Source organism: Sus scrofa, chromosome 1 (genome assembly GCF_000003025.6).
Source record: "Sus scrofa isolate TJ Tabasco breed Duroc chromosome 1, Sscrofa11.1, whole genome shotgun sequence".
NCBI classification, from domain to species: domain Eukaryota; kingdom Metazoa; phylum Chordata; class Mammalia; order Artiodactyla; family Suidae; genus Sus; species Sus scrofa.
In genome coordinates this window covers 109,505,416-109,529,366 of record NC_010443.5, presented here as the reverse complement: position 1 = coordinate 109,529,366, position 23,951 = coordinate 109,505,416, and the positions used below count along the sequence as shown (strand labels likewise).

Genomic DNA, 23,951 nt, shown 5'->3' with positions numbered 1-23,951 from the left:
TCCCACGTTTCTTTGTTTGGAGGAAAGGAGTTCTCTCTCCCTACTCATAGATCCACACTGTTACTTTCTGATCTTTGTCTTTCTGAAAGATGAAAAAGTGACTTTTTATAGGTTTAATTTGCATTTCTTTTGTAACGGAGTTGAGACTCTGTTGAAGAACTATCTTAATTTCTTTTGACAATTGTTCATATTTTGTGCCTTTTTTTCTGTTTGTTGGTTTATTTTTTAACCATTTGTTGGATCTCTTAATGTATTAAGTCTTTTGAATTGTAAACCATTTTTTCCTATTTTATTATTTGTCCTTGGACTTACTTTATAGTGTGTATTGCCGCATATATTCCTTCCCTCCCTCCCTTCCATCCTTTCTTTCTTTCCTCCCTCCTTCATTTTTTTAAGGCTGCACCTATGGCATATGGAAGTTCCCAGGCCAGGGGTTGATTCAGAGCTTCAGCTGCCGGTCTACACCCCAGCAACATGGGATCTGAGCCACATCTGTGACCTACACCACAGCTCATGGCAACGCTCACTGAGTGTGGCTGGAGATCGCACCTGCATCCTCATGGATACTAGTCGGGTACATTGCCGCTGATCCAAAGTGGGAACTCTTGTATATTTCTTCAAAATTAGATTGAGTTGAATTTATCCATCTTTCATTATTTTTTGGACTTCCCCACTCAGCTTGCAAACATGGGAGTGCTATTATGGATTTGATTTTCATCCCTGAATATTTATCCACAAGTTTGAAGGGTTTCAGGATGTGTATATTTTAGATGGACTATCAGCTGAGTCTCCTGAAGGCAGCAAATTTGAGAATCATTGCCTTAGAGTAAGTGTGTTACTCAGGTAGTGCGTGACCCAGGTTTACATAATGAAGTCTAAACTACTTTGGGTCATATTCACTGGGAATAATCTGAGTGTGGAGCTAAATGAAATGGATTATATTTGATGCTTGTACCCAGCCACCAGCCAGATGCTCAACACAGCCCCTTGCAACATGCTTCATGACTGTCCCTGTTGGCAGTCACGGTCCTGTCCTGGGATTTGGACCCAGAACAACCCTTGAAACATGCCTACAAAAGAGACCAAATCTTTTATTTGTAAAAGGATTGTTCTTGCCTCATATGGTAAATATTGATTTGGCAATAGGACCCTGCTTCCCAGTACTTTGGGTTTTGTGAATTTGATGCTTTGATTGAGTTGAGAGAGTCCCACATGTGGCATTTTTAGTCACGGTTGCTCACCTGCTCTATGTCCTTGGGCGAAACACTCAACTGCCTTGATCAGTTCTTCCTTAGCCAGTTGGTAGTTTCAATGCTTTAGAAGTGTGAAGGTAAGATTAATGAGTCTGATAATTCCCATTCAACTGTACTTAGGTTGGGGTGGGCAATTGACCCCAAATTTTTATGTGTGCAGAAATATGTGAGGAAAGGGTTGTTAGACATTTGGATTCTTCTTTTTTTTTTTTTTTTTGGCTTTTTAGAGGACATTTGGATTGAGCCCAGGAATGTTCATTTTAAATATCTAAAGTGATTCTGAAGCAGATGGCCCTTGAGTTCCCTGGTGGCCTAGTGGTTAGGACTTAGAGCTTTCACTGCTGTGGCCTGGGTTCAATCCCTGGTCTGGGAACTGAGATCCCATATCAAGCTACATACCATGGACCAAAACAAACAAACAGAAAGAAATGAAGCAGGTGGCCTTTGACCCACATTTCGAGGAAGTTAAAACTCACTAAAACTTGGAGTAGAGTGAGTCAGGGAAAGCTGGTGGGGTGTATTCTGGCCCCATTCTCCATCCCTCTTCCTAAGAGCGATCCATTTGGATCAAGCCTACGTTTAGTTGTAAGACCTTCTATTCAGATTTTTAGACTCTAAGGACCCTTATACTATAGTATATATATATATTTATAGACAGAGATACACACAAAGATGATGAGTTGATTTTTTATTTTGAGAATAATAGTATTTTTCCTTCTCTCCTGGTTGGTTATTGAACAAAGAACTTTACTCCAGAGGATAATGCCATAAACATTGTCCTAATGTTGAACTAGGACAACATTTATGTATTCGGGGTGTTTGCAGATATTAGCACCAGGCCTATAGACATGCCTGGCACTCTGCTCAGAGAGAAAAGTTGATCTTGCTGTCCAGCAGCCTGTGGGCAGCTGTTGGGAAAGACGTGATGCAGCAAGCTCTGTGATGTAACAGGTACCCCACTCTGCTGGCTTTTGGGCTTCGGTGATTGGCTGCTACCTGCTTATAAGGTGAACAAAAGATATTTGCTGTTTGTCTTGATCAGTGGAAGCTGAGTTACTGCCTTTGGGCTAGAGTGCTTCCTAGAGTCGAGTCGTTGTGGACATCAATCACTAGGGATTCAAATGCAGATTCTGGAGTTCCCATGGTGGCACAGTGGTTAACAAATCCGACTAGGAACCATGAGGTTGCGGGTTCGGTCCCTGCCCTTGCTCAGTGGGTTAACAATCCGGCGTTGCAGTGAGCTGTGGTGTAGGTTGCAGACGCGGCTCGGATCGCGCGTTGCTGTGGCTCTAGCGTAGGCCGGCGGCTACAGCTCCGATTGGACCCCTAGCCTGTGAACCTCCATATGCCGCAGAAGCGGCCCAAAGCAATAGCAAAAAAAAAGACAAAAAAGAAAAAAAAATGCAGATTCTGATTGAGCAGGTCTAGGCTGGACCTGAGGGTCTATGTTTCTAATAAGCACCCAGGTGGGAGGGCCAGGGCCCTTACTTCAGGTGGAGAGGATTAGAAGGGAGACCACTGATTTAAAGCCTGGCTCTGATATTTCAGCTGTGCTGCCTGTGTGACTTGGTTTACTCAAGTTACCTTGCCCAGCCTTGGTTTTCTTCGTATGACAGGGATAATGTGATTGAGCGGGATAATGTGTGTAAGCACCTAGCTGACCAAATGTTGGTGATCTTGCAACTAGACAGTCGTTTATACGATGAGGAAGAAGTGAGGAACATCGGTAATTGGATTTTCACCTAAATATATCACAACAATACATTCCGGACAAACTGGGAGGCCTATCCATTGAATAGATTGTTCGCAGTATCAAAAGAAAGATTTTGAGTATTAGGTAATACTTGTGGTCAAGATGTTTTTCCTTTGAACATGTTTATTGTCGATCCTGTTCTGAGACCTCTGAGGAAAAACTTAGCTAGGTAAACCTCCTGCGTTGGCCGGTATAATCTGGTGCTGCTGGTTTTGTCAAGTTGCTCAAGTTGATGAGCATTAACTTCTTTTGAAGGCCTAGGTTTCCTAATTTGATAGGTAGAGATGGAGTTCTAGTTTCTTACTTGGCAATCTTTTCTCGGAATTATGTGTGATTTTTATAGAGACACTTGGCTGTATTCTTAGGGGACGTAGGTTCTAAACCTGACTCTGCCACTAATGAGCTCTGTGGCCTTGGGCACATTAAACAGACCTGGGCCTTACTTTATCCTTGGCTCCATATGAGCTCCTAGAGGACAGAGGTTTGTCCTACTCACTGCTGGTAGAAGGTACAGCCCAAGTGCTCAGTAACTATCTGCTGAATGCATGTGGGAATGGGTCAGCCCTCCAGCTTCTTAAACTTGAATGTGCCTTTCGCCTCTCACAGATCCTCTTAAGACACTTAATTTCTGATGCAGTAGGTGTGGGGTGGGGCTTGTGAGGCCTATGCTGGTTTGCATATCACTTTGAATATTAAGTTTCTAGGACTGTGTTCTGTGATCTGTAGAAATCCTTGTAATTTATTTCTCAGGGTCAGTTCCTAAATCCCAGCTATTTCTTTGTGACTGACCGGTAGTCTCAGGGCCCTTGTTCCCTTGACCTCAGGACTGTCTGGATCATGGTTTTCATGCCTCTGACCATGGGTTTAGTTCACCTTTTGTTAGAACATTGGTTCTCTAGCAGCAGCAGCATCCACTGAACATGTTTTACAAATGCAGATTCTGGGCCCCACTTTAGGCTCCCTGAATCAGAGGTCTCTCATAATCAGCCATCCAGGGGATTCTCCTCTTTAAGCACAACTATACTGATTTAAAACTTGTCAGCAGGTTTTGAGGCAATTTAGTATGCTCCTAGTTGATAGCAGTCCTTCTGTTATTTGGCTTATGGATCATGCCAGTGTCTTGAAACCTAATGAAACTTGATAGAAAAAAAGCATTTGGAAATGTGGGTAGCTGCTAATGGACTTTCCTGGGTGAGTGGAAGGTCGGTGCAGATGTGGTTCCCTGATTTGGAGCCCCATTTCTGTGGATGTGTGCTAAGATCACTTTTGCCCGAATCTTTCCTCTGGGGATTTCGGAGACATGTCTGCCCATTGGAATGAATCACCTGTGGGGTTTTAAAGATGAATGTCACTTGGGTTCCACTGGAGATTGAGGCGATTGATCTGGAGTGTAGCCTGGGTAGCAGGATTTTTAACACCTCTTTGCATGATTGTTAATATTCAGCTAAGATTGAGAGTTCCTGGGTCAAATAAATACATCATTTCATTTTTTTCCCCTCTGTATGTTTTAAATTTATTTTTAATTTCCATACAGTAACTCCTAGTGAGTTTGGAGTTTGACAAATGTATAGTCATGAAATCACCAGTACACTCGAGATTCCTACATTTGGTTTTCATAAATGCACTTTTGGAGTTTTTCTCCTCAACATGACAAACTGAAACACATGGTCTTCTCTTGATGTGTATCATTACTGTTGTTATTGCTGTTACTGTCCGAAATCCCATATCTTCAAATATGAGTAGATATCAAAACTGTTTCCTAGCTCTTAGTTGCTATGCATTCTGAAGACTCTCTTAATCAAATGGTTTGCCGTGTTGGAGGCCTGCACACCAGGTTGCACCCCAGACAACAGAACCTCAGGGTCGGGGGCTCAGATGTTGGCCTTTTTATAACTGCTCGGGTATAGCTATGGGCAGCCAGGCCTGAGGACCACTTCTCTGAATCTCCCACAAGATACCTCCCATTGAAAGGTCATGGTTCTTGGCAAAGACATAGATGCTTCTGACATTTTATTTTCCTTCTGTGGCACCAATTTGGGTACAGTTTTAAATAGGATTTAAGGAAAATGACTTCTTAGAGCTTACTGATTGTTGTAGATGGTTAAATTCAGCAATTTGTTATTTCGCCTTCTTGTGGTAAAATACCATTGCCTTGTACGACACATTGGTTTTGTCTTCCCTTTTGTGGGGGCTGTGAGCAGTGTTGTAAATTGTGCAGGTTGTAATCATGCAACCTGTGCAGCTGCGTTGGTGAGACTGTGTCACTGATGTCCCAGGCCCAGGTGTGCTTTCATTGGGAGTGAGGGGAGTGATGGATGGTGCCACCACCAGGGCTTTATAAAGTCAGTGGAATGCTTTCCCTATTTACCTGTTTGCAAGGAGAAATGCTCTAATTGTAGTCCTTAAAGGATGTTTTCTAAAAATACCTATGCAGGGAACACCCTCTCTTCTAAGACTGACAGCTCCTTGGTATTCAGGGGTTAGGGGCTAATCTTCCTGTAGTGCTTATTTAGTCCAGAAACTAAACCAGCTCACCCAGAGGTACTAACAAGCTCCTGGATGGTGCAATAATGCCATACTTTAAGTGAAGTTTCTAAAATTCTTTAAAGAGGGTGATCTCATGGGATGCTTACAAGGAACTCATTTTACAAATGAGGAAAGTAAGCCTCAAGAGAAGAAGGGAGTTAGCTGCTCAGTTCCTCAGCTGCTTCTTACTCTTCAACCACAGCCCTGGGTGATTTACCCACTGGTGAGATTCATCCAAGAGGCTGGATGATGAATGAGAAAGGGGGTAGTTCTAACAAATTCAAGCCTGGTTGATTGCCTAGCTCTTCTACTGTAGAGATTCTTTGGTCTTAAAGAGCCAAGTTCACCTGCTGTATAGCACTGGGAACTATATCTAGTCACTTATGATGGAGCATGATAATGTGAGAAAAAAGAATGTATATATGTCTGGGTCACCTTTCTGTACAGTAGAAAATTGACAGAACACTGTAAACTACCTATGATAGAAAAAAAAATCATTAAAAAAAAAAAAAAAAAGAGCCAAGTTCATACATTGAATCAGGGCACCCTTTTTAACGCAATTCAGGAAGTTCCTAAATGTCTCAACTCTTCTCTTGTCACCCTAATTCTACTCCTAGGCCTCGGAGAATGCCAGCCTTTTCTTTGTTTTCAACATTTTAATATCAACTTTATTTCATCAAGAATTTAAGGATAACATTATAATGGCCATTGGTAAACGAGGATTCTGGCCCAGTAGCCCTAGTTCTTACAGGATTGCTGAAAAGTGTTACCATCAGTAAAGACTCTGTGATTCTCTGCATTAGACGTTAACACAACTCATCCAAGACCTCAGACCTCGAAGTGTTAGATTGCAGCTCAGCTGTGTCAGGTGAATACATTATTTCTGAACTGTGGAATGGGAAGGTCATTTCAGGGACAAGTACTTATGGAAGCAAATTCTGTCCCCACTGTGTGGGCTTGGAGGGCCCTTTAGGATACCCTGCGTCCTTGCTTTTAGATTTGGGTGTCTTAGTTGGTTTTCTACAACCACAGGGTTCAGTTTTCCTAGCAGGCAAAAAGAGGTATATTTGACCTGTAAATAAGGTTAAATCCTCCTCTCTACATGGAGAGCAATACACCTACTTGATATGCTGAGGCCATTTGTGAATCAGTAAACCTGGGACTGTCACCCTGAAAAATGGTTACAAGTTCTAGGTACACATGGAATGCTTAAAAAAAAAAAAGCAAAAAACCTGGGGGAAAGATATATCTGATTCGATTTACTCTGGAGAGGGTGAGTGCTTCATAACCTGCTGATTACCAAAATAAAACGTCTTTATTTTCCCAGGAACATAAAGTGACAATAGACCTTGAACTATATCCAGTACTTTACTTGTGGTGGGGGCTGATTTAGGGTGATTCTGTTGTGATTCAGAAAGAGAGACTACCAGTGGAATCTACATTTTTAAGGCTAACCTTGAAGCAGGAAGTATAGCTTGCCCATATGGAAAGATTTTAATGATTTCCTCTCCCTGGTGCTCCCTGCCTCCACCTGAGTCAGATAAGTAGGCACGTTCCAAGGCAGTGCTGATAGGAGACTTATCTCAGGAACCTTTTCTGTTTTAATCTGTGTAGAGTGTTGAGCAGGGAGAGGGTTGTCCTCTTTTGATACATGTGGTGGGTGGGGTTGTAGGTAATTCAAAGCACTGTGCTTTGAGTTCTTATGGTGGTAATGGTAGCATTTCTGATACTTGCATCACTGAGTGGTCCAAGGTCCAGGAAAGGGCAGCTCAGGTGATCCAGGTGATAGATTACCTTCAGTGGGAGGGGGATGATGGAGTGGTGATGAATGTCCAAGTCACAGGGAGAGGCGTGAGCAGGGTGAGCACAAGCTTGTCTGTGAAATAACTGAGCACTAGGATTGGTAGGTACCTATGAGCTGGAGGGAGGGAGGAAGGAAGGTTATAGTGTATGGTGGGAATTAACCCAAGGGGCTCATCACCTTGGTAGATGAGTCAGGCATCTAAGCATATACTCACCATGATGCGCTTTGGAAAGATTTTTAAGCTGAAGGTGTGCTCCCTGCTATCCATATTGCCATCATCTTATCCTTTCATTGGCTTGTTGGATTCAATAAATACTATTTTAAGTGGTTCCTGTCATGGCTCAGTGGTTAACGAATCCGACTAGGAACCATGAGGTTGTGGGTTCAATCCCTGGCCTTGCTCGGTAAGTTGAGGATCTGCTGTTGCCGTGAGCTGTGGTGTAGGTTGCAGATGCGGCTCAGGTCTGGCGTGGCTGTGGTTGTGGTGTAGGCTGGCAGCTGCAGATCCAATTTGACCCCTAGCCTGGGAACCTCCATATTCCACAGATGTGACCCTAAAAAGACCAAAAAAAAAAAAAAAAGCTATTTGAAGACCTACTATGTGTCAGGCCCTCTCTTAGGTACTAGAGACTAAAAAAGAAGCAGAAGTCTATCTTGATGTAACTACTAGGCCTCCACCTTTTCACTGGGAAGATACATATATTCTTCCTCAAACTCAGTCCAAATGGGTTCGTCATTATGTCTTGGGTTTCCAGTAAACATAAGAAACCAGCAAAACCAAAAAAATGAGTGAATGTCCCAGCCTGCAAGGAGCCCTTGATAACATTGGGAGACTTAAAACCCAGTCACTATAAAATGATGTGGTAGGTGGGCAGAGAGACAGGTATGCTAGGCATTATGGGAATCCAGAGGTGTGGTACCCAACATGTTTTAAGGTTTGATAACTATTCTCAGGAGGCTTTCCAGAGATGAGGAAGCCAGTGGTGTGGAGAAGGGAAGATGTTGCAGCTGAAGGGTGAGAAAATCCTTGCAGAAGGCTGGCAGCTGTATTTGGAACTCCAAGATGTTCAGTGTTTCTGGGGTACTGGGAGTGCTGACAGATGGGAGAGACCAAAAAGTGCCAGAGGTGGCAAGCATTTCTACCTGTGGGCATCAGTTTGAATCTGAGACAAAATTAATATGCTGTGCAATTCCCTGGTGGCCTACCATTTAAGGATCTGACATTGTCACTGCTGTGACTCAGGTTCGATCCCTGGCCTGAGAACTTCTGCATGCCATGGGCATGGCCAAAAAAATTTTTGATATACTCGTGGGGAAAATCAGCCAGGAGCTTAGGCAGTAACAGTGCCCTGTCCCTAAAGGAATTTAGGGGAGAAGAGATCTTTCGCTAAGCTTGGAGATGTGGCAACTCAACTCTGCCCTCCTGCAGATGTTTGCTGTGGTCACAGTTCACTACACAACAGGATGGACTCTTGTCTGCCCAGGTAAAAGGAGATTCACATGCTTTGGGAACCAGGCCATTGTTTGTGAAGTCAAAGGTAAGAGCTGACTCAGATTTTCACCCTGGCTTCCCGACATGACTTGCTGGTGCTTTCCTGGCCCTCCTGGTGAGCAGTGGGTGGTATAGGTACAGATAAAGCAAAGTCTCCTTGAGTAGATTTTTGTAGCCATGATACACTAAGAAGGTTCGTTGAACAACTATACTTTTGTGCGTGTTTAAAAATTTTCTTAATAACTTTAAGGATGGGGAGAATAGTAGCTTCACAGGTTTTCATGATAATGAAATAAAATCTAACACTAGGGAAGATCTCACCCAGTGCTGTGCTGGCTGACGGTTGCTATAATTGACTACAGTCTTGGCTGAGTGAATTTCACTTTTCCTTCCCCAGTCTGTAATTTCTTTCTTTCCTTTTTTTGTTTTGTTTTGTTTTGTTTTGTTTTGCTCTTTCTTGGCCCTGTCTTCCATTTCTGGCCTGGAATTTCCCCGGTGGATTTTGGACAGTCCAGCTTTTCTGGTTTTGACCCTGGATAGTACTTGCAAGAACAAGCCCATTATGGCTTCTTTCCTCCACCTCATCTTGCCCAGGGACCCTCCTCTGCTGACCTCCCAGTCCTAGGGCTATGCTGGGCTCATCCTGCTTGGCTGGAACTGTATTGGTCCAGGTACTCTTGTGTATTGTGTGTGTGTGTGTGTGTGTGTGTGCACATCTGAAGGCAGAGAGGATGGGGTTTGGGGGAGGGGAGGTGGAAATGGGAAGAGAATGGACCGAAGACAGCACAGCTGATAATATTCCCCTTTATGGAGTGGATGGCTTTTTTGAAACACTTTGTGTAAAATTAGATTATCCTTGCATCATATTTTATGTTCATGCGTGTGTATGTACAGTAGTAAAGTCTATGACTCGTTGTGCCTGTAGACATTATTATATAAATGTTTATGAAACTTCAAGGACATTTATTCCATTTTTTATCGAGACTGAATTATCAGTGCCTTTCAACCATTTTGTGTCTTTTGGCCTCTCCTGATGCTTTACTAAGTTACAGATTATTTGTACACAATTCATTTCATATACTGGGTAGAAAGACTATTTAGAGGAACTCTGGTGAATCCTTTCCTAGGAAGCAAAGAATATTTAGGGGTTGCAAAGTGCCAAATAATATCCTGGCACAAAGTCCTTTCTTGTCCCTCATTGCTTTGTAAGATACCCTTTTTGAAATAAATGTTACCTCCTTTGTTGCTTTTCCGATGTCACCCACCTGGTACATACTAGGGTTCTTTTGGCTGTAAGCAAAAGTTAATCTACCCCAGATCTATGTCAACAGTAAAGGGAATTTAATGGGTTTTGTGGCTGAGAAATCTAGTGATGGACTGTGCCAGACATTCATGTTGATGTTGGGAATCTACTTCCATGTCTATAAGATTTTCTTGGCTCTACCCTCCCCTAGGTGGGGGACTCACCCTCATACTGTCTTCAACTCATGCAAGCAATGATAGCCTCCAAGGTCTAGGTCTTACGAATAAGCACTCCATCAACTATGGAGAAGCCAGTAGCTTTGAACTGGCACTGCAAGCAGAAGCCTTGAAATTCACGAGGGTTGGACTGGTTGAGGGCATGTTTTTGCCCTAAACTGATCATGGTGGCCAGGGGAAGTGCTTCCACTGCTTGGATTGACTCTAGGATATGTGTCCTGAAAAACTGGTTAGTGACGTCCGCTTCTTGAGAAGCCATAAAGCAAGTAGGGATTGTTAGACAGAAGTGAGTGCTGACGAGGCCCTTCACAGGTGTCCCCTACTGGGACAGGGCTGGGGTTGGAATGTAGTACTCTGTCCAATCCCAGGACCTTATATCCAAATGATAACCTCCTTTAAAGTTGCTTCCCCCAGGGATGGTTACTAACTGATGGTTAATAACTGTCACTGTTGTTCCTCAGAAAGCCTTGGGTCTTTGTCTTTTGCACATCACCATCTAGGAGTCTGATTTGGCCCACCTCATCTAATTGTTCAAAAATTCAAATCTTAAATAAGGGGATTGGACTAGATTAGTTCATCCTGTACTTGTTGAGAGGCTTTTATGCTAACTTCTATGTCAGGGGCTAGAGATAAAACAATGGGCAACGTACACATGGCCTCTGCCCTTATGGATTTGGTAGAAAAGATAGGAATAAATAAGTAGTGAGACAGGTGTGAGATGGAGCTCTGACACCTGCCTGGCCCTTAGCAAATAGCTAATGGATGAATGAAATAATCACACAAATACATACTGTGAAGCTGTGTTCAGTGCTACTATGGGCGGCCAGCAGGTCATCTACAGGAGGACTATGGTGAATGAGAAAAGAATACAGGATGGGGCCTTGGGGGGCTGTTCACATTTAGAGCCTGGGGCTGCTGTGGAGGGCAATACACACTTTGAGATCTTGTCTGCCCCTCAGGGACTCTGATGGCCTTCCAGCCCCAACAATCTGAGTGTTAATGAGGGGTCATGTCAGGTCTCTTACTGCTCCTTCTCTGTGCTCCATTGGAGACGTTATCTATAGTGCTCTGGGTAGTAATTATGTGTGTCCTTAGAGTTGGTTAATCTCTACATGAACTTGCTCTTCTGTATGTAAGGTAATCCAGATTTCAAATTCCTTAAAACTCTTCCTGGAGTTCTTGTCATAGCTCAGCAGAAAAGAATGTGACTAGTATCCATGAGGACACAGGTCTGATCCCTGGCCTCGCTCAGTGGGTTAAGGATCCAGCATGGCTGTGAGCTGTGGTGTAGGTTGCAGATGTGGTTTGGATCTGGTATTGCTATGGCTGTGGTGTAGGCCAGCAGCTGCTGCTCCGATTCAGCCCCTAGCCTGGGAACCTACATATGCCGCTAGTTCGGCTCTAAAAAAGACAAAAAAAACAAAAAACAAAAAAACAAAAAACCCAAACCCAAAAAACCTGTTCCTTAATGATGGATAAAGAAGGTGTGGTGTACAAATAAAAAATAGAATATTATTCAGCCATGCAGAAGAGGGAAATCGGGAGTTCTATCGTGGCGCAGCAGAAAGGAATCCAGCTAGGAACCATGAGGTTGTGGGTTCAATCCCTGGCCTTGCTCAGTGAGTTAAGGATCAGGAATTGCTGTGAGCTGTGCTGTAGGTTGCAGACGTGGCTCGACTCTGGCGTAGGCCGGCAGCTGTAGCTCTGATTAGACCCCTAGCCTGGGAACTTCCATATGCCACGGGTGCGGCCCTGAAAAAAAAAAATAAATAAAAAATAGAAGAGGGAGGAGTTCCCGTCGTGGCACAGTGGTTAACGCATCCGACTAGGAACCATGAGGTTGCGGGTTCGGTCCCTGCCCTTGCTCAGTGGGTTAACGATCCGGCGTTGCCGTGAGCTGTGGTGTAGGTTGCAGATGTGGCTCTGATCCTGCGTTGCTGTGGTTCTGGCGTAGGCCGGTGGCTACAGCTCCGATTCAACCCCTAGCCTGGGAACCTCCATATGCCGCGGGGAGCGGCCTAAGAAATAGCAACAACAACAACAACAACAACAACAACAATAACAACAACAACAAAAAGACAAAAAAAAAAAAATAGAAGAGGGAAATCCTGCCATTTGCAACAGTGTGGATCGGTGGGCCTTGAAGGTATTCTGCTGAGTAAAACTGGAGAGGGGGAGAAGGATAAATACTATTCGATATTGCTTATGTGGAATCTGAAAAAGTGGAACTCATAAAAAGTCAAATGGTGGGTATCAGGGACTGGCAGGTGGGAGAAATGGGAAGATGTTGGTCGAAGGGTCAGAGGGTGCATACTTTCAGTTACAAGGTAAGTCCGTCTTCGGGATCTGATGTACAACATGGTGAATATAGTCAGTACTATATTACATACCTGGAAGTTGGAAAAATAATGTTCCTTGTTTCTGCAGACCTTGAAGAATATTTTGGGAGGGTCTTAGTACCTGTAATAGATGTGCACAGGGTGGTCCAAGGCCAGCTCTGAACCTCTTGCCTGGTTCCTTTGACCTCCTCGAGCTCAGAGTGCCCCTTTCTCTACACTCGCAGGACTGGTAGTCTGTGCCTCCTGTGGGACATCTCTATCCTCAGCCATCTTTTCATGGGTCATTCCAAAAGATTCTACATCATGCTAACCGAAAAGGAAGGAGTGAGGTTTATCAGGTCTTTCTAGAACAGCTTGTCATCAGATGCCTGGGAAAAAAAGCCCACAGTGTGGACAGGAAGGATCCTATCTTTCTGAAAAGGATAGACATGAGTTCCATAGCCTTGCAAAGATTCTAGGCTCTGATCTGCTTTGGGACATTTTTCATTTACTAGAGCAACCATTCCTAACTGATATGCCACCCAGCCATCCTACACATTGTCTTTTCGCCTTCCACCCTCTGATTGGCTCCTCTTCTGGGGAGAAAAACCTTTTCAAAACAAGTTTGAGTAGAGTTACGAAAAAAAAAATCACTGTGCTCTTTGCACGGTGACTTGTAATGGAACCAAAGAAACGGTTTCATGGTAAGTTAGCTTTGTTCTGGTTTGCCTTGTTGCTTTTCAGGGCAACATAGTCATGGCATCAATAGCCTAAGTCAATGAACATTTGGGGGTGACCCCAAGGAACAGTTTGATATGTGTATTATGATTTTTCTTCTATTGACAAAGGGAATGAAAAATAGGGAATGAAAAACAGTACATTTCTTTGCTTTTTTTTCATAAATTGCATGTTGTGATAATGATTAAGGCATTGGGGGGCAAGTCAACCTTCTGTAGACTAGGAAAGAAATAGTGGGGAAAAGGTAGGTTAATAAGGTAGGAAATATTTCCAGTGAGGAAACCCCATTTTAACCCTGCATCTGCATGGTATATCGTATCCATGTGTATAGATGTGTTATTTACCAAGTTTTCCAGGCATAGCAGAGGCTGAAAATCTTTGATAAATTTGCATATCCTTATATGCTCATCTAAATCAATGAGGAACAATTGTTCTTGGACAGAGGCCTGAACTTCATACCACTCTGCATGCACTGGTGACCCTGTGCAAGCCTAGCCTGGGTGGCGTGTGTTGACAGTACCTTGTTCCAACTGGGCACTTGATAAATAATATAAATAAATAAATGGGTACCCAGAATAGCAGCTCGAAGCCGAGGATGTTTGTGTCCCAGACTAATCCTGTCAGTTCTTTGAACATGCTTTGGAAAGAGCACCAGGGCAGGACCTGGCTATCTCTGTGAGTCACAGGTCTTTGGATGTTTCCTTTCTGTATTCTGCTGGTTCTGTGAGGTAGTAGAACCAGGCATGTAGGACTTCAGGTCAGGCTGGAACATTCTGAAGGACTGGAAACTTGATGAGAGGGGAATAGTCCTTTTGCTTCTTAAGGCAAGAGCAGGTCCTCTGATAGGAGTGTGGCTGGTCTGTTTGGCAGATGTTGTGGGGAGGGAAATAGGCACTGACTTCAGCCTCCTGCATCTGTGAAGGGGCTCTCATGACCTGCTGGTGACAAAGAAAAGCAGTTGCTGAAAACCACATGGCTTTACTGACAGAGATTCTTGATGGGGACTTCCCCTTTAGCACAAAGCCAGAGAGTTGAGTTGGGACATGGCTGATCTGCCTCTGCTGAATTCAGGGAATGGATTTAAAAGTGTGGACAGAGATTTTTGTAGTGATGATTGGTTGTTGTTTTCCTCTTAATGAAACAACAGCTGTTGGATTCAACCTTCTGTTTTTGCCATGTTAATTTTGGTTATTACATGTTTCATTCCACAGTTGTGAACTTGTGAGACGTTTTTGAAAGGAGAAGCAGAAAATGTGGTGTTCCAGACTTGCTTTTCAGGAGGCAGGTTTCCTAACTTCCCTTTGTTCTGAGGTTTACTCTTTCTGTCCAGTCCCAGGAACAGGAGAGAAGGCCCTTCTTAGCATACAGATCCAGCGAGGGTCTAGGCCAGCGATGATGGTTCACCAAGCCATCTCGGTACAATGGACAGTGCAGGTAGAAAGGCAAAACCAGGTTGGTTACTGGCTACAGAGCCAAGACAGGGCCCATTAGAACAGGAAGCACTTTGAGATCCATCTCCAGTAGCCACGTGGCTGACAATAAAGTACAATTTTGGAAGCATTTATAGACTTGAGCAACTAGTAGAACTAAATTCCTTGTGGTAATTATTGTGATATGCAGAGACTATGAAAGACATGGAATGTTTCAGTTGATAAGCCTTTGATCTGTAATATTGCATTTCATTTACTGGCACCTGCAGACAATCTGGGAACCTCTTCAGAACCCATTTAAAACCCAAGAAGAGAAAGCAGTGTTAATTGGGGGAGAAAGAGGATGAAGCAACAGTATTGAACAGATAACTCTGTCCATTGATCAAAGAAATTGCTGGTCTCTAGGAGAGGAGGGTTAACTGTTTACTAAGCTCTCAATCATTGTAGGTATATACACATTGGAAAGATATTGCTTTACTCTCAAGTTCATTTATAGTGGTGGTATAAATTTTGTCAGACAACCCCTCTATTTCTGTAACCTGTTGAAAACATGTTCAGATGCTATTAATATAGACCACAAATGGGACATCAAAATCCTTGGGCAGGTAGGAGACCTGACATGCCACACACCAAAGGGTTGACCATGAGTGGCCAGGATAACATCAATCCAATAGCTATATCAGCATCTTTGCTGCTTGCATATGAACACGCAAAGGTTCTCATGTTCTTGTTGCCATCTTCAATGGAAATGGGTCCTGACATCATTCTTCAACTTTACTCATTATTTCCCAATTATCTCTGTGGTGGGGAGAAATCAAATCTCAGGCTCTGTTTATTTCATGTCCCTCCTTAAAATCTTACAGATGTATGGTGCTCTACAGGGACTTGGGCCTGCAAGCATGAAAGGGGATGTAAAAAGCTTGGGAGGTGATTGGAGCCTATTGTTCTGTGAATGCCGTGGCCTGTGCTTTCCTGTTTTCTACTCTGGTGTTGCCCTTAGGATGATTTTATACAGATGTTTGCGAAAGTCGGGGACTTTACTTTTTCAACCTCAGAGTTAGTCTGCACCTTCCCTGGAAGGACTTCAGTGATCTGCATATGGGAGGGCAGCCTGATGAATTTCTGATCTTCCTCCAGTTGTTGCTGCCAGTCTGGTTGTGAAATGTGCCAGGACCATGGCCAACTGTGTAATGTTGAAATCTGTTGCATCTGAAATGCCTTTCTATCTTGTACATTGCCTTGTGAAATAAGAAGGTATGACTGGCAGGGAGCAGGAGGTTTAAATCACATTTTGAATTTGCCTAAAGAGATTTATTGTCTTGTGTCACCAGAAGACATTGTGCAAAGGGCTGTTTAGAAGGTTGCAGAAGTATATAGAGAGCTTGATTTCCAGTCTGAGACTCTGTGGAAGGATCACAAAAAATACAAGCTTAGGATATGGACTCCAGCCTGAGTCTAGAAGACCAGACAAGATTTGCATTAAAGAGATCAAGAGAAGAACATTTTAGGCAGGATAATGACACACATAGGTGTGGAGGTGGGAGTGCATGAGATATGTAGGGGGACAGCATGCAGATTCTTGGAATAGTAGATCTTTTTATGTGCTAAGAGAATAGGGAAAGGTCAGCTTGAAAGGCAGGAGTGGGCATGTGTTATGATGCTTTGGATAAAAGAAAACCAGAGTTAGCTTAGACAGTGAAGATAACTCATTGATTCAATCTTGGGGTGGTTGGGAGGCCCACTTCTCAAGTTGCAGACATGTTTCTTGAGATTTCCTTAGATTTCTTCATGGATGCCAGCAGCCAGGCTGCTTGCTTCTTTGTTCACATCCATAATCAGCAAATAAAAGACGTGGAAAAAAAAAAATAAAAGACCTGAATTTTGTTCTGACTGGACCAGTTATAACCATCAAGGCAGTGGAGGTGGTGTTGGGGGTAATGCCTGTACTTGGGCCTGAGTTTCTGCTCATCCCACAATTAGTCAGAATGGGCATGAGATGGTGCCGATTAGCTTATGCCAGTAAGGGGCAACCTCTGGGGCTCAGTTTGATGCCAGTAGCATCTAAACCCTGTGGCTGCTAGGTAGTGATTTCCCAAAGGACAAACTGGAAAGGTGGAAGAGAATAGGAGATTAGAAAGATGGCTTAATAATGAAAAAATGTCCATTCCAGCTGTAAGTTATGGGCAGCTTTGAATCCTACGGTAAATGAGCTTGAGTGAGTCTAGACTTCATCCTGTGAGCTGATCCATTTGGGCTGATTACAGTGTCTTCATCTTTGATAATAAGAATGTTTAACCTTGACTTTAACTGGAATCTTCTCATGCTCAGAAAACTTCTTTGGTGACTGGGTCCCCTTCTCATCTTCATTGTCCCTTTTTGCTCCTTACTAGGACCGCACATGCTTAGTCAATTAGCTGACTCATGTTGGAGACTCTACAGAGTGACATCTCTGAATGGCTCTGGGAGAACTTCTTCTCTTTCCCATGGGGCTCTCTGAGGGATGGCCCATTCAAAATGCCTCTGTTAGAGGTTACTCAATTGAGTCATATATTTTTTCATATTAACCTTAGTCACAGATTAGGTAGAGTTGCTGAATTCAGTAGTGCCATTAAGAGCCAGGCCATCCAGCTATCCATTCTTCTAGCCATCCATTTATCCAGCAAATGAATACCTGCTCTGTGCTAGGAACTGTGCTTGTCAGTGGGGATGAGCCCAGGTATGGCACATGGTCCCTATGCTTGAGCTCTCAGTCTGCTTGTGGAAGCCAATAAATGCACAATTGTGATTTTATGTGGTGGATATTATACGTAGCATATGAAAATTTAAAAAGACATTTCTCTCAACTGGTCGTGTCAATAAGAGATGACGTTTCCTAGTTCAACTAGGATGCTGAAAAGTGGGTTTAGAGGATTGAGTCAGGCAATGGGAATTGTGATAAATCAAAGATGAAATGGTAGTATTTTCCGGAAGCCACAGGTGTTATTCTCTGGCTGGGCTATAGTTCTTAAATAAGAGGGGGGGGGTCGGGGGGGTGGAGTGGACATACAGATTCCTAACTCTTCCATCCAAGGTTCCAATCAGTGGGTCAGGAATGTGGTCTGGGAATCACATTTTAATCTGCAACTTCTTGGGTGGTTCTGATCCTGGTGGTCTGAAGACCGCTGGCCTGGAGTGTGATGTGTGGGTGTGGGGCTACAGATGCAGGCTGCAGTGAAGGAAGAGCAGGAACCTGAGACAGTGGCCAGAGAGGTTGCTGAAGAAGGAGAGTTTCTGGGTCTGAGTGGTCAACAGGACCCTGCAGGAAGTTAAAAGCATTTGGCAGCAGCACATATAATCTCCAGCAGAGCATACTTAGGCAGGAAGTAATACTTGGGCCTCATTTTTGTACACTTGAGCTAAAACATCTTTCCAGAATAAAAGTACTTGAATTACCAAAGTCACGCAGCCAAGAATTCAAGTTCCAAACTCTAGGTACAGTTTTTTGTCTACTAGTGTGGCTCTCAGTTGGAAGTATTTATCCTTATTAGGTTTAGTACAGTGATTTCTTGAGTGACTTTGGAGGCCCCTCTACAAATTGCTTGATTGATTATTTTGTAAAATGATTGATTCAAGACTGAATAAATGTATAATACTGAATTCACATGGGGGGCAGTATTTAGTAAGGATATTTGGGGAGGGCACTTAAATAGAGCTTCTTTTCATAGAATCACTAAGACTTTTTTTTTTTCTTTTCCCCTTTGGCCATGCACAAGGCATGCAGAAGTTCCTGGGTCAGAGATTGAACTCACACAACAATGACAATGCTGGATCCTTAACTGCTAGGCTACCAGGGAACTTCCTAGAATTAAGATTTAATAAGACATTTTAAAATTTTCTCCCTCGACAGGGTAGCTAAAAGAACCTTCTCAAAGTTTTGTGACTTACTCTGAAAGCTGCTAGGTGTGAGCTGGGTTCTCCAGCTCATGGACAGTAAACTACAGATTATACTTTATTATTTCCTGTGCAGTGATGATTTTTGCTTACCTAGTGTTAAAACAGAAACTGAATTTGAGGCTGGCATTGGAGCCATTCACCTCTACAAGTGGAAATGATGAGAAAAGTACCACCATGCAATGGCTTATAGCTGCTTTGTGTTTTTAGTTGCATTTGGTAAAAATTTATTAGTGGATTTTGAAAATAAAGAGCTGCTAACAAATAAAGTAGGAGGGCTTCTTTTTTGTCCTTGACATTTAATTTTTCATTGTTTTAGGCATTAAAATGTACATTGGTAGAAGGTGTAAAGATACACTTAAAAAATGTTGACTGTAGGTCACTTAGCACAGGATTTCTCAATCTTGGCACTATCAACAATTTGGGCCAGATAATCCTGTTGTTGGAAGCTATCTGGCGCTGTCTTAGATGTTTTGCAGCATCTCTGGCCTCTGCCAACCAGACCCAATCATGATAATCCACATCTGTCTCCAGACCTTGCCACGTGTCCCCTGGGAGCAAAATCACACCTGGTTGAGAACCGCTGAGGTAGCAGAGACAAGAAGGCTTTTTATGGCTCTCTCTTTGACTCTGTTGTTTATCTTTTGAGAATTTTGTCCTGCCTAATAAAGGTAAAGATGGACAGTTGACTCTTATAATATATAGATTCCATAACTGTAAATCTCTGTACTTGCTAAAATTTATTTGTAACCTTAACAGCAATACTCCTGGCCCTTTTACAGTCAGTCTCGGACACACGCATGTGCAGAAAGGCAAAAAAATCTGAGTCACCTGATGGGTCTATTCCCAGCTGAGGTCAAACAAGGTGATGCTTTGCGTTCTTGTTTCAGCTCTCAGAGTGTAAACAAGTATCCTTTTCATGGTCTATTTAGTGCTATGTTTTTCAGATTTTTGTGCTTTTTGTCGTGGATTTTGCTGTTTAAAATGGCCTTTAAGTGTAGTGTTGACGTGCTATAGTGTTTTTAAGTGTAAGACAGCTATAATGTACCTTATGGAGAAAATAAGCGTGTTTTAGATAAGCTTCATTCAGGTGTGAGTTGTAGTGCTGTTTGCAAAGAGTTCAATGCCAATCATATATAGCCATCTGTTTGTCGTAGAACAGAAACACACATAACATAGGGTTCTGTATTGCGAGTTGGTGAAAGTGCTGTGACCAGAGGCTCATGAGAACCTAACCCTGGATTTCCCCTGAGAGCAATAGTTGAGTATTGACTAATTCATTGTTTGTGATGACCTTGTAGAACATAAGTACTGCGAGTACCAAGAATCTACTCTTATTTTTCTAGTTTACATTTCAAAAGCCTAGATTTTAAAGGTCTAAGGCGGTATATATGTGTTAAGTTATACTGCTTTTATTTCTAAAAACTGTTATAGCCACATAATGGAAAATTTGTAAAATAAATAACTGCAGCTCCCTGGATATAAATGTTTCAAGCCATTACACACTTGTGAAAAGGTTGTACCAATTCATAGTGCCACAAGCAATTTACCACAGTGCCATTTTCAATGCATTGTCGCCAGCACTATTTTGCATTTTTCATGTTTTTAAAATGACAAAATTGATATGTGTTAGTGAATTCAAATAATACAGGTATTTAGAAAATAAGCTGTAAAACTCTCCCTCCTCCTCATGTTTTCCCACGTCTTCCTCAAGAGGGTTGTGTCATTTCAAGGCTTTTAATAAAATGCACATAAAAATAAATGCATTTTATACCCATAATTTAGTGTGAAAGGGACTGAATATTTGTCTACCTTGTATTCTTTTTTACTTCATGTATTTTAGGTGGAAAAAAATACCTCCTCGTTATTTACGAAATACTTAAGTTGGGAAAAATTACATAAATGATGGTTCTTTTTAATAGTTATTGTTTAATTTTTGTGCTAAGCGATTAGCTTGGGATAAATATCTTTTAATTTTTATTTATTTATTATTTTGCCAGTAGCCTAAGCTACAGAACACAACACAGATTCAGTCAGGGAATTTAATTATTTTCTCTCACAAGGCTTGATGGAGGATTTCAAAGAATTGAATTTCCTGATAGAAAAGTACGTAAATTAGTGGATGCAAGCGAGTAAACATTGTCCAGGATCAGTCAAGATGCTTAATATAAATTAGTACACGATGTTTGTGGAATGATTGCACTTCTGTGTCAAAGTGATTCTCTGGCCCCTCCCCTCACCACAACTGGAGTGAAGGGGATATTGGAGGGATGGCTGATGGCCATTTGTGAGTTTCATGCCCACCGGGACTACCTGGGGTGACTGGAAACCCTGTAGGTGAGATCTCTGTGATCTGGGTGAGAAACTGAGACCTTTTGGTACCAGTGGTTGATACTAGGTATGGAATTTTAATGGACTTTTCAGCCCTCCTTTCATCAGAAAGTTTTCACTTAGGAGGTCTTAGACACAATAAAAAGCCTCCTGGAAAAGAAAAGAAAGACTAAACAGGAGTTCCTATCATGGTGCAGTGGTTAAGGAATCTGACTAGGAACCATGGGGTTGCAGCTTTGAGCCTGTCTCCCTTAGTGGATTAAGGATTCGGCGTTTCTGTGAGCTGTAGGGTCGCAGAGGAGGTTCAGATCCCGCTTTGTGGTTCTGGCGTAGGCCAGCAGCTACAGCTCCGACTGGGCCCCTAGTCTGGGAACCTCCATATGCCTTGGGTACGGCCCTAGAAAAGACCAAAAAAAAAAAAAAAGACTGAACATTAGTAGCATTGATGGATGGAAAAACTCAGAATTGCAGACTTTTGAAATAAGTGACATATGCTATTTCGAGGATGATGGGACACGGAAATTGTACCAATTTAGGGTTACCTGTTGACTCTTTAGAAAAAGGTAAAATAAAGAGTATGGCTTTACCAAGAATTGTTTTTTGAAAAGAATGGGAAAGATGGGATCATGCCACAGGCTGAGTGTGAATTTCTTCACATCATAGTGGAAGAGGCCTAGAAGATTCTAATTTGCAGTAAGGGAGTGTCACTTATGTGGTAACTTTGCACCTTGATCCCAAATTCAGCACTCTAGCAAGACTCCATTAGGTCTCCTTGTAGATGGGGAGGAAATCTGAAGGTTTGGCAGAGACATGAATTAAAAAAAATTTTTTTTGTACAATGCATTTGCTATGACAAAAATCACAGAAGTGTTTGAGTTTTGTAAAATCTGTCCCATTTAAAGAGAAAAAAAGAACCTCTTTTACATGGGTTAGGAATTAGAAGGTCTCTTCCCTATGAGATTCTTAGTTTATTTATGGGATGATTGCAGGTATTTAGATAATCATCAAAGACCTGGAGGCACACCCACTGAAGTGCATAGTTTCTGTTCTAGACCATCTATGGGAGAGGCACTAAGGAGAATATTTAAAGGAAAATATTTCAGATTGTTGTCCATGGTCCTCTTATTTTTATTCCTGACAAATAGCAATTTTTTTCCTACTCTACTAATTTTAATTAGTGAATACTTATGAAAGGACTTACTTGAAGTGTTCCTATATGTATTTTTTTTCTTTTTTTTTGGTTAAAAAAGTTTATATATATGTGTGTGTATATATATATTTGAATCCTCTTTTGTTAGGAAATATTTAAACATTAGAAGAAGTTTGAGAATAAAAACAAATAGATCAAGTTAATTGTGTTTTCCCCCTCAAAAAATCCTTTGTAAATAATGTCTCTTTACGGCATGTCTTTGGCTTCTTTTATAAAATATGGACAGTTTAACAATATTGTTGGCACATCTGTGAGCTTTTCTTTGTCTTCTGGGCTTTGTAGATATACATGAGATTCTTTTTTTTTTTTCCCCTGGTTTTATGATTTTCACACCTATCCTTATTAACTACCTGGAATTTTTGTGTCTGATAGTGGTACACTTGTAACTTAGTTTTTGTTTATGTGACATTTTCCCAATACGATGTGTCATATAATTTGCTCTTTTTACTTAAATGATGGGTTTATGCCTCCTTGATATCTGTATATGTGGTTTTTGTATTCTCCGTGCTGTTTAATGATGTATTTGTGGCATGATAACACATTGTTTTAGTTACTCTAGCTTTATTTATGTTGTGTTTAGTTTTGTCAGGATAGGTTTCTCTTTACTAATTTTCAAAAACACAGGTGTGTCCTTCTGAAACTTTTCTTCCAGTTATACTTTCTTTTTTTATATATAATGATTTTCATTTTTTTATTATAGCTGGTTTACAGTGTTCTGTCAATTTCCTTTTTTTGTTTTTTTTGAATTTTATCTTTTTATTTGATTATTAATACATAATTTCTTCCAGTTATACTTTCAAATCAGCTTTATAGTTTCTAGAGACCATCCTGCTGCATTGTCGGTGGTGGGATCATGCTAATTTTCTAAACTGGTAGAGGAATAATTGCTGTCTAACAATAGTGAATCCTCCGATCTGGGACTCCGTAATTCTCTCCATTATGCGCGTCTTTCTCTCTGTCCTTCAGTAAAATTTAAAGTAAGATTGATTTGGTGTATTTACAATTAGTTTTATTTCAAAGTTCCCCCCCCTTCCCTTCTGTCTACTCTTGATCCTATGAGTGGAATTTTCTAAATGGTTAGTCTATCTGACCATCTGTAATTGACTCGATTCTAGGCAGACAGGCCTTTCATTAGCAAAAATTGAAGAAGGCCTGCCTCCTTCCTAATGCTTTATCTTCATTTCTCTGCCTTGGTTAGAGAGTGAAGTAAAATGTTAAATAGAAAAAGCAGGTCCTTGTCGGCATCCTCGTTTTAATGGGACATGACTTGCAATTCACCATTTGATCACTTGCATACATTTCTGATTTAGTTGTCTTTTTAGGAAAATGTCAAAGTGGCTGTAATCAAGGGAAATGTTTCAGACACTGGCTGTTTCCCAAAGGACGTGGTAGTGATGTGGAATATGCCACAAACACAGACCGTTTCTGATTCATTGAAGTGCTCCTAGTTGGCTGTCCTCCACTGAATTCATGGTGTATAGGAACTACTGATGAAACCTCTGAGGACTTCCTGAACCACGTGACCTCCGTAGCATCTTTATGAGCATGCATTGGGCCAGGCTAACTTACTTGAACCTGGTGATCTGATCTTTCTGGATGGTGTAGGTTGAATAGAGACAAGGAATCTAGCCGGTAGCAGTGACTCAGGCTGAGGTGGAGTCTTGGGGTTTGGGATGGAACCGCATTT

At 42.0% G+C, this 23,951-nt stretch overlaps 1 protein-coding gene across 12 annotated transcripts in view; it reads left to right on the top strand.

The window, feature by feature from the left end:
* TLN2 (talin 2) overlaps positions 1-23,951 on the top strand; it is a 472,001-nt gene that overhangs the window by 151,297 nt on the left and 296,753 nt on the right. Inside the window, exon 3 of one of the 12 annotated variants that reach the window (XM_021094290.1) lies at positions 8,766-8,874. The exons of the other annotated variants lie outside the window; for them this stretch is intronic. The gene's annotated coding sequence lies outside the window, so the exon portion shown is untranslated. The remainder of the gene's footprint in view (positions 1-8,765; positions 8,875-23,951) is intronic. 12 annotated transcript variants of the gene reach the window in all.